The sequence below is a fragment of the Triticum dicoccoides genome, chromosome 5A, assembly GCF_002162155.2.
Source record: "Triticum dicoccoides isolate Atlit2015 ecotype Zavitan chromosome 5A, WEW_v2.0, whole genome shotgun sequence".
Lineage (NCBI taxonomy): Eukaryota > Viridiplantae > Streptophyta > Magnoliopsida > Poales > Poaceae > Triticum > Triticum dicoccoides.
The window spans coordinates 527,612,745-527,622,205 of record NC_041388.1 but is presented as its reverse complement, the minus strand read 5'-3'; positions in this window follow the sequence as shown (position 1 = coordinate 527,622,205).

Below are 9,461 nucleotides of genomic sequence, written 5' to 3'. Positions count from 1 at the left end.
TTTTGGACTCTAACTTGCATGATTTGAATGGAACTAACTCGGACTAACGCTGTTTTCAGCAGAATTACCATGGTGTTATTTACGTGCAGGAGCAAACATTCTCGGAATGACCTGAAACTTCACGCAGCCACTTTTCAGAAAATAAGAAAAATACCTGCAAAAGATGAAGGCCAGGGGCCCACCACCTTTCCACGAGGATGGGGGGCACGCCTGCCCCCCCTAGGGCGCGCCCCCTACCTCGTTGCCCCCCTGTTGCCTCTCCGACTCCAACTCCACCTCCATATATTGAGTTTCGATGGGAAAAAAATCAAGGAGAAGAAATCATCATGTTTTACGATATGGAGCCGCCGCCAAGCCCTAAAACCTCTCGGGAGGGCTGATCTGGAGTCCGTTCGGGGCTCCGGAGAGGGGAATCCGTCGCCATCATCATCATCAACCATCCTCCATCACCAATTTCATGATGCTCACCACCGTGCGTGAGTAATTCCGCCGTAGCTTGCTGGACGGTGATGGGTTGGATGGGATCTATCATGTAATCGAGTTAGTTTTGTTAGGGTTTGATCCCTAGTGTCCACTATGTTTTGAGATTGATGTTGCTATGACTTTGCTATGCTTAATGCTTGTCACTAGGGCCCGAGTGCCATGATTTCAGATCTGAACCTATTATGTTTTCATCAATACATGAGTGTTCTTGATCCTATCTTGCAAGTCTATAGTCACCTATTATGTGTTATGATCCGTTAACCCCAAAGTGACAATAATCGGGATACTTACCGGTGATGACCGTAGTTTGAGGAGTTCATGTATTCACTATGTGTTAATGCTTTGTGCCGGTTCTCTATTAAAAGGAGGCCTTAATATCCCTTAGTTTCCGTAAGGACCCCGCTGCCACGGGAGGGTAGGACAAAAGATGTCATGCAAGTTCTTTTCCATAAGCACGTATGACTATGTTTGGAATACATGCCTACATTATATCAATGAACTGGAGCTAGTTCTGTGTCACCCTAGGTTATGACTGTTACATGATGAACCACATCTGGCATAATTCTCCATCACTGATCCATTGCCTACGAGCTTTCCATATATTGTTTTCCGCTTATTTACTTTTCCGTTGCTATTGCTATCATCACTAAAAAATACCAAAAACATTGCTTTTACTACTGTTACCTTTTGCTACCGTTATCACTACTATCATATTACTTTGCTACTAAACACTTTGCTGTAGATATTAAGTTTCTAGGTGTGGTTGAATTGACAACTCAGCTGCTAATACTTGAGAATATTCTTTGGCTCCCCTTGTGTCGAATCAATAAATTTGGGTTGAATACTTTACCCTCGAAAACTGTTGCGATCCCCTATACTTGTGGGTTATCAAGACTTTTTTCTGGCGTCGTTGCTGGGGAGCATAGCTCTATTCTTTGAGTCACTTGGGTTATATATATCTGTTTATCATTATGAAGACCTTAAGAGATCCAAAAACCAAGATCTATCCCTCAACTACGAGGGGAGGTAAGGAACTGCCATCTAGCTCTGCACTTGATTCACCTTCTGTTATGAGTAAATTTGCGACACCTACACCTGCTTCTGCTATTCCTTCTGATATGTTGCATGTTATTGATGATGCCACTTCTGCTATGCATGATACTTATGATGAAACTACCTCTATGCCTGATACTACTGTGCCACTTAGTGATTTTCTTGATGAACAACTTGCTAGGGCTAGTGAAATTGAAAATATTGAATCTGATGATACTGATGAAAGTGATGATGAAGAACCACTTGTTATTCCTAAGGGTCACATTTTTGATCAAGAAGCTTCTTTCGCTATATTAGCTTGCGAAAATAGAAATGAACTAAAAAGGTTATTATCTAAATGGAGTAAGCAATCTCTAAGTGATAGAATGAAACCTGACCCTGCTTTTGCTACTTCACCTATCTGTGTTATTGATAAGGATTATGAATTCTCTGTTGATCCTGATATAATTACTTTGGTTGAATCGGATTCTTTTCATGGTTATGAATATGAAATTGTTGTGGCACATCTTACTAAATTAAATTATATAGCCACCCTATTCACTAAAGATGAGAGAACCCATTACTTCTACATTCTTAAAATATTTCCGTTCTCATTAAAGGGTGATGCTAAGATATGGTTTAATTCTCTTGATGCTGGTTGTGTGCGTAGTCCCCAAGATATGATTTATTACTTCTCTGCTAAATATTTCCCTGCTCATAAGAAACAAACTACTTTAAGGGATATATATAATTTTGTGCAAATTGAAGAAGAGAGTCTCCCACAAGCTTGGGGGAGGCTTCTCCAACTAATTAATGCTTTGCCTGATCATCCTCTTAAGAAAAATGAAATACTTGATATCTTCTATAATGGACTAACCGATGCCTCGAAAGATTACCTGGATAGTTGTGTTGGTTCTGTTTTCAGGGAAAGAACACCGAATGAAGCTGAAATTCTATTGAATAATATGTTGACAAATGAAAATAATTGGACACCTCCGGAGCCAATTCCTGAGCCTATTCCTAAACCAACTCCGAAGAAGAGGGGTATTCTATTTCTCTGTCCTGAAGATATGCAAGAGGCAAAGAAATCTATGAAAGAAAAGGGTATTAAAGCTGAAGATGTTAAGAATTTACCTCCTATTGAAGAAATACATGGTCCTAATTTACCGCCTGTTGAAGAAACATATGATCTTAATCCATTACCTATTGAAGAAACTCATGGTCTTGATAACCCGACTCAGGTAGTAAAGGTAAATTCTCTTTATAGATATGATAAAGCTGAAATCCCATTTACTAAATTTGCTAGCCCATGCTTAGATGAGTTTGATAAATTTATGGCTAAGCAAGAAGATTTTAATGCTTATTTTGGTAGACAATTGAAAAATAATTCAAATATGCTTGAACACTTGGGTGATTATATGGCTAATGTTAAAGGTGAACTTAAACTTATTAGTAAACATGCTTCTATGGTTACCACTCAAGTAGAACAAGTACTTAAAGCTCAAAATGACTTGCTTAATGAATTAAATAGTAAAAATAATGATTATGCTGTTAGAGTGGCTACTATAACTGGTAGAATGACTCAGGAACCTTTGTATCCTGAAGGCCACCCTAAGAGAATTGAGCAAGATTCTGAGAGAAATAATATAGATGCACCTAGTTCTTCTAAAAGGAAGAAAAAGAAAAATGATATGACTCTGCATGCTTCTAGTGATCATATTATTGAAACACCAGAGAATCCAAATGATATTTTATTTCTGATGCTGGAACACAATCTGGTAATGAACCTGAAACTAGTGATAATGTTAATGATAATGTTCATAATGATGCTGAACCTGGTAATGATAATGATATAGAAATTGAACCTGCTGTTGATCTTGATAACCCATAATCAAAGAATCAACATTATGATAAGAAAGACTTTGTTGCTAGGAAACACGGTAAAGAAAGAGAGCCTTGGGTTGAGAAATCCATGCCTTTTCCTCCCAAACCATCCAAGAAAAATGATGATGAGGATTTTGAGCACTTTGCTAAAATGATTAGACCTATCTTTTTGCGTATGCGATTAACTGATATGCTCAAAACCAATCCTTATGATAAGTACATGAAAGATATCATTACAAATAAAAGAAAGATACCGAAAGCTGAAATTTCCACCATGCTTGCTAATTATACTTTTAAGGGTGGAATACCAAAGAAACTTGGAGATCGAGGAGTACCCACTATACTATGCTCCATTAAAAGAAATTATGTTAAAACTGCTTTATGTGATCTTGGAGCCGGTGTTAGTGTTATGCCTCTCTCTTTATATTGTAGACTTGATTTGAATAAGTTGGCACCTACTGAAATATCTATGCAAATGGCTGATAAATCAACTGCTATACCTGTCGGTATTTGTGAGGATGAGCCTGTTGTAGTTGCAAATGTTACTATTTTAACGGACTTTGTTATTCTTGATATTCCCGAGGACGAAAGTATGTCTATTATTCTTGGAAGACCCTTTTTGAATACTGCAGGGGCTGTTATTGATTGCACTGAAGGTAATGTCACTTTTCATGTTAATGGCAATGAGCATACGGTACACTTTCCGAGGAAACAACCTCAAGTTCATAGTATCAACTCTATTGGAAAAATCCCATCGATTATATTTGGAGGTTTTGAATTTCCTCTTCCCACTGTCAAGAAGAAATATGATATTCTTATTATTGGGGATGTGCATATCCCCGTTGAGGTAACATAGTGTTATTCGAAATTTCTCCAGTTCCATGATTATTCGGAATGAGTTCGTTAACAAGACTTGATCAACCTTGTTAGAGGATTCCTTTTGATGACCATGAGATGGATGAAACTAGAAGGCACAACCTTCTGTACCCCACTTTTACTTTCTGTTATATATATTAAATAAAATAAAATAAATATTTTTCTGTCCATTATCTGATTATCCATGCAATATAAAAATACTTCAAAAATAAAAGTTCTCCGAATGCCCTGAAATTTAAATATAATTTTTTCTAGAATATTTGAGGATTTATGGAACTGAGAACACACCAGGGGGGTCAACCACCTGGCCACGAGGGTGGAGGGCGCGCCCCCTGCCTCATGGGCCCACGGTGGCCCTCCTCCACTTATTCCTGCACCCACACACTTCATCTTCCTCCCACAAACACGAATATCCAGCTCAAGCACGAGCTCAAGCTCATTTTGCTGCCATTTTCGATCTCCTTGCTCAAAGCACCTCTCACAAAACTGTTTGGGGAGATTGTTCCTTGGTATGTGACTCCTCCATTGGTCCAATTAGTTTTTGCTCTAGTGCTTTATTCATTGCAAATTTTTGCTGCTTAGGTGACCCTGTTCTTGAGCTTGAATGTCAAATTTATATGGTCAAAAGTAGTTTTGATGCATGATATAGGCCCTAGGAACTTGTTGGAGTAGTTGCCATCAATATTATTGAGTTTGGTTCACTTTTATTTTCAAGTTACTAAAAATTTTCAGAATTTTTCAGAGGAAGAAAAATGCTTAGGAAAATGTTCCAAGGTGGTTCCTCAAGGAAGCAAGGACCCAGGCTTGCAATGCGTGATGCTGACGAAGAGCCACCAAGAAACGCTCCAGTGCGTCCTTGTGAATGGCGTTCTGAGAACTTTATGGATCAAGCAGGAATTAAAGAAGAATTTAACGCATATTTGCGTAACGCTGATCTTGTGAGCTTCGAGGAAGAGAAGTGCAGCCAGTATCACAATCTCACTAGTTCCTTTGTGAGGAGGTTTGAATTTTCAACTTCACGTAATTCTCCAACTGTCCTATTTGATCTTTATGATAAATCTTACACTATGGACTTAGAGGATTTTACCACTGCATGCAAACTTCCACAATGGGGTTGTATAAGGGATCCTCACAAATATGAATTTAGAGATTTTCTTGCTAGCGTAACTGTGGGAGAATCTAGAGATATTACACAAGCTACCATAGGGAGCATTCACTTTCCTGCTATACATTATTTTGCTCTCTTCATAGGTAGATGCATTAATGGTAAAGATGAGGCATGCCTCATGTGTGTCCCTGATCTCAGTATTCTTAGGAGTGCTGTGTTAGGAGACCAATCATATAATTTGGGAGCCATTGTTGCACGTAGGTTGCACCTTAATACATATAATGGAGATTTCTTTGGAGGAATTTATGCAACCCGCATAGCTCATTTCTCTTGGTATAGACATACGCGAAGATGATATTGAATTACCACCTGCTTACCTAGACTTTAATGCTATGGTTCATCACTAGTTTGTTGAGAGGAATGAATCACCTCTCCAGTACCGACTAATCTTTGACAGACGCCGTGCTGTCCATATTACTCTCCCAGCCCCTACCTTCTTTGATTATCAGGAAAGAGGAAGATATACTATTACCAGAGAGGAGACAGATGAGTACGAGAGGAGAGAGGAGGCCGCTCGTTGCTACGCTGCAGCTCAGCAGGCGATAGCCGCTGCATCGCAGTACGACCCCAGCTACTATTATGGATATCCGCCAGGCCAGCCGTGGCCATAGACCAACTTAGGCCAAAAGCCTAAGCTTGGGGGAGTACGTATTTCCCACCGACATTACATTTATGTTCACACACTCATTGCTAGATGTCGGTGCTCATACTTTTTCATTGTATCATCCATGCTAGTTTAATTTCCTTTTTATGCTTTCTTCTTATGTGTTTAATAAACCTTAAGAAAAACCAAAAAAATTAGTAGTAGCTTTTAGCTAGTTTTAATTTCCATGCTTGCAGTAGTAATTAAAAGAAAACCCAAAAATATTTCTTGTTCTTCTTTTGCTTGTTGGGAGCTTTCCCGTGTAAATAGTTTTATTTCTTTTCTTTTCTTTGGGGGTCGATAGGAGAAGACCATAATTAAATTGTTGAAGTGGCTCTTATATGCATTATTGTTGATCTGACAAAAGAGCCCATATTGCCTTGTCTTCTCCTGTTTACTGAATGCTTGCAGATTCCAGCTTAGTCCAATGCATGTGCACTATTATTATCATTCACATTATTCGGTTGTGCAAGTGAAAGGCAATTATGACGATATATGATGGACTGGCTAAGATGAGAAAAGCTGGTATGAACTCGACCTCTTTTGCTTTTGTAAATATGATTAGTTCATCGTTCCTAATTCAGCCTATTATGAATAAACATGTTTGCAATGACAACTAGATATCATAGTTTCTTGTGCCATGCTTGATTAGCTATGAGTTATAATGGTTTACCTTGCGTGCCAACATGCTATTGAGATGGTTATGATGTGGTATGATAGGGTGGTATCCTCCTCTGAATGATTTAAGTGACTTGACTTGGCACATGTTCACGCATGTAGTTGAAACAAAATCAACATAGCCTTCACGATATTTATGTTCATGGTAGATTATATCCTACTCATGCTTGCATTCGGTGTTGATTAATTTTAATGCATGTTCATGACTGTTGTCGCTCTGTAGCTGGTCGCTTCCCAGTCTTTTGCTAGCCTTCGCCTGTACTAAGCAGGAATACTGCTTGTGCATCCAAACTCCATAAACCCCAAAGTTATTCCATATGAGTCCACCATACCTACCTATATACGGTATCTACCTACCGTTCCAAGTAAATTTGTATGTGCCAAACTCTAAACCTTCAAATAAATATCCTGTTTTGTATGCTCGAATAGCTCATGTATCAACTAGGGCTGTCTGTATCTTCCATGTTAGGCGGGTTATTCTCAAGAGGAGTGGACTCCGCTCCTCATTCGCAAGATAAATGGCTAGTCACCGGGATGCCCAGTCCCATGCTTTATGAAAACTAAATCAAAATAATTGCAAACAAAACTCCCCCTGGGACTCTTGTTAGTTGGAGGCACTCGTTGTTTCGAGCAAGCCATGGATTGATGCTTATTGGTGGAAGGGGGAGTATAAACTTTACCATTCTTTTTGGGAACCACCTATAATATGTGTAGCATGGAATATATCGCCATCTCTTGGTTGTTATGTTGACAATGAAAGTATACAGCTCAAAATATTATTCACCTCTGTTTCAAAACCGAGCTCTGGCACCTCTACAAATCTCTGCTTCCCTCTGCGAAGGGCCTATCTATTTACTTTTATGCTGAGTCATCATCCTCTCATTAAAAAGCACCAGTTGGAGAGCACCACTATCATTTGCATTCATTATTGTTAATTTAAATTGAGTATGACTGTATTGGATCTCTTTTACCATGAATTACAATGTCTAGTCAGTCCTTGGTCTTTAAAGGTGCTCTGCATTTATGTTTTGTGGTCTCAGAAAGGGCTAGCGAGATACCATCCTGTTATATCATATTATGATTGTTTTGAGAAAGTGTTGTCATCCGAGATTTATTATTATGGCTCGCTAGTTGATTATGCTATTGATATGAGTAAACTTGAGACCTATGCGTTATTGCAAATGTGGTTAGTTATAATCTTTGCTGAAAACTTGAATGCTGGCTTTACATATTTACAACAACAAGAGCAAACAGAGTTTGTAAAAGTTTTTCTTTATCACTTTCAGTTTGTCAACTGAATTGCTTGAGGACAAGCAAAGGTTTAATCTTGGGGGAGTTGATACGTCTCCAACGTATCTACTTTTCCAAACACTTTTGCCCTTGTTTTGGACTCTAACTTGCATGATTTGAATGGAACTAACTCGGACTGACGCTGTTTTTAACAGAATTACCATGGTGTTATTTGTATGCAGGAGCAAACGTTCTCGGAATGACCTGAAACTTCACGGAGCCACTTTTCAGAAAATAAGAAAAATACTTGCAAAAGATAAAGGCCAGAGGGCCCACCACCTTGCCACGAGGGTGGGGGCGCGCCCCCTACCTCGTGGGCCCCCTGTTGCCTCTCCGACTCCAAGTCCACCTCCATATATTGAGTTTCGATGAGAAAAAAAATCAAGGAGAAGAAATCATCACGATTTACGATACGGAGCTGCCGCCAAGCCCTAAAACCTCTTGGGAGGGCTGATCTGGAGTCCGTTCGGAGCTCTAGAGAGGGGAATCCATCACCATCGTCATCATCAACCATCCTCCATCACCAATTTCATGATGCTCACTGCCGTGCATGAGTAATTCCATCGTAGGCTTGCTGGACAGTGATGGGTTGGATGGGATCTATCATGTAATCGAGTTAGTTTTGTTAGGGTTTGATCCCTAGTGTCCACTATGTTCTGAGATTGATGTTGCTATGACTTTGCTATGCTTAATGCTTGTCACTAGGGCCCGAGTGCCATGATTTCAGATTGGAACCTATTATATTTTCATCAATACATGAGTGTTCTTGATCCTATCTTGCAAGTCTATAGTCACCTATTATGTGTTATGATCCGTTAACCCCGAAGTGACAATAATTGGGATACTTACCGGTGATGACCGTAGTTTGAGGAGTTCATGTATTCACTACGTGTTAATGCTTTGTTCCGGTTCTCTATTAAAAGGAGGCCTTAATATACCTTATTTCCGTAAGGACCCCGCTGCCACGGGAGGGTAGGACAAAAGATGTCATGCAAGTTCTTTTCCATAAGCACGTATGACTATGTTTGGAATACATGCCTACATTATATCATTGAACTAGAGCTAGTTCTTTGTCACCCTAGGTTATGAATGTTACATGATGAACCGCATCCGACATAATTATCCATTACTGATCCATTGCCTATGAGCTTTTCATATATTGTTTTCCGCTTATTTACTTTTCCGTTGCTATTGCTATCATCACTACAAAATACCAAAAACATTGCTTTTACTACTGTTACCTTTTGCTACCGTTATCACTACTATCATATTACTTTGCTACTAAACACTTTGCTACAGATATTAAGTTTCCAGGTGTGGTTGAATTGACAACTCAACTGCTAATACTTTAGAATATTCTTTGGCTCCCCTTGTGTCGAATCAATAAATTTGGGTTGAATACTTTAC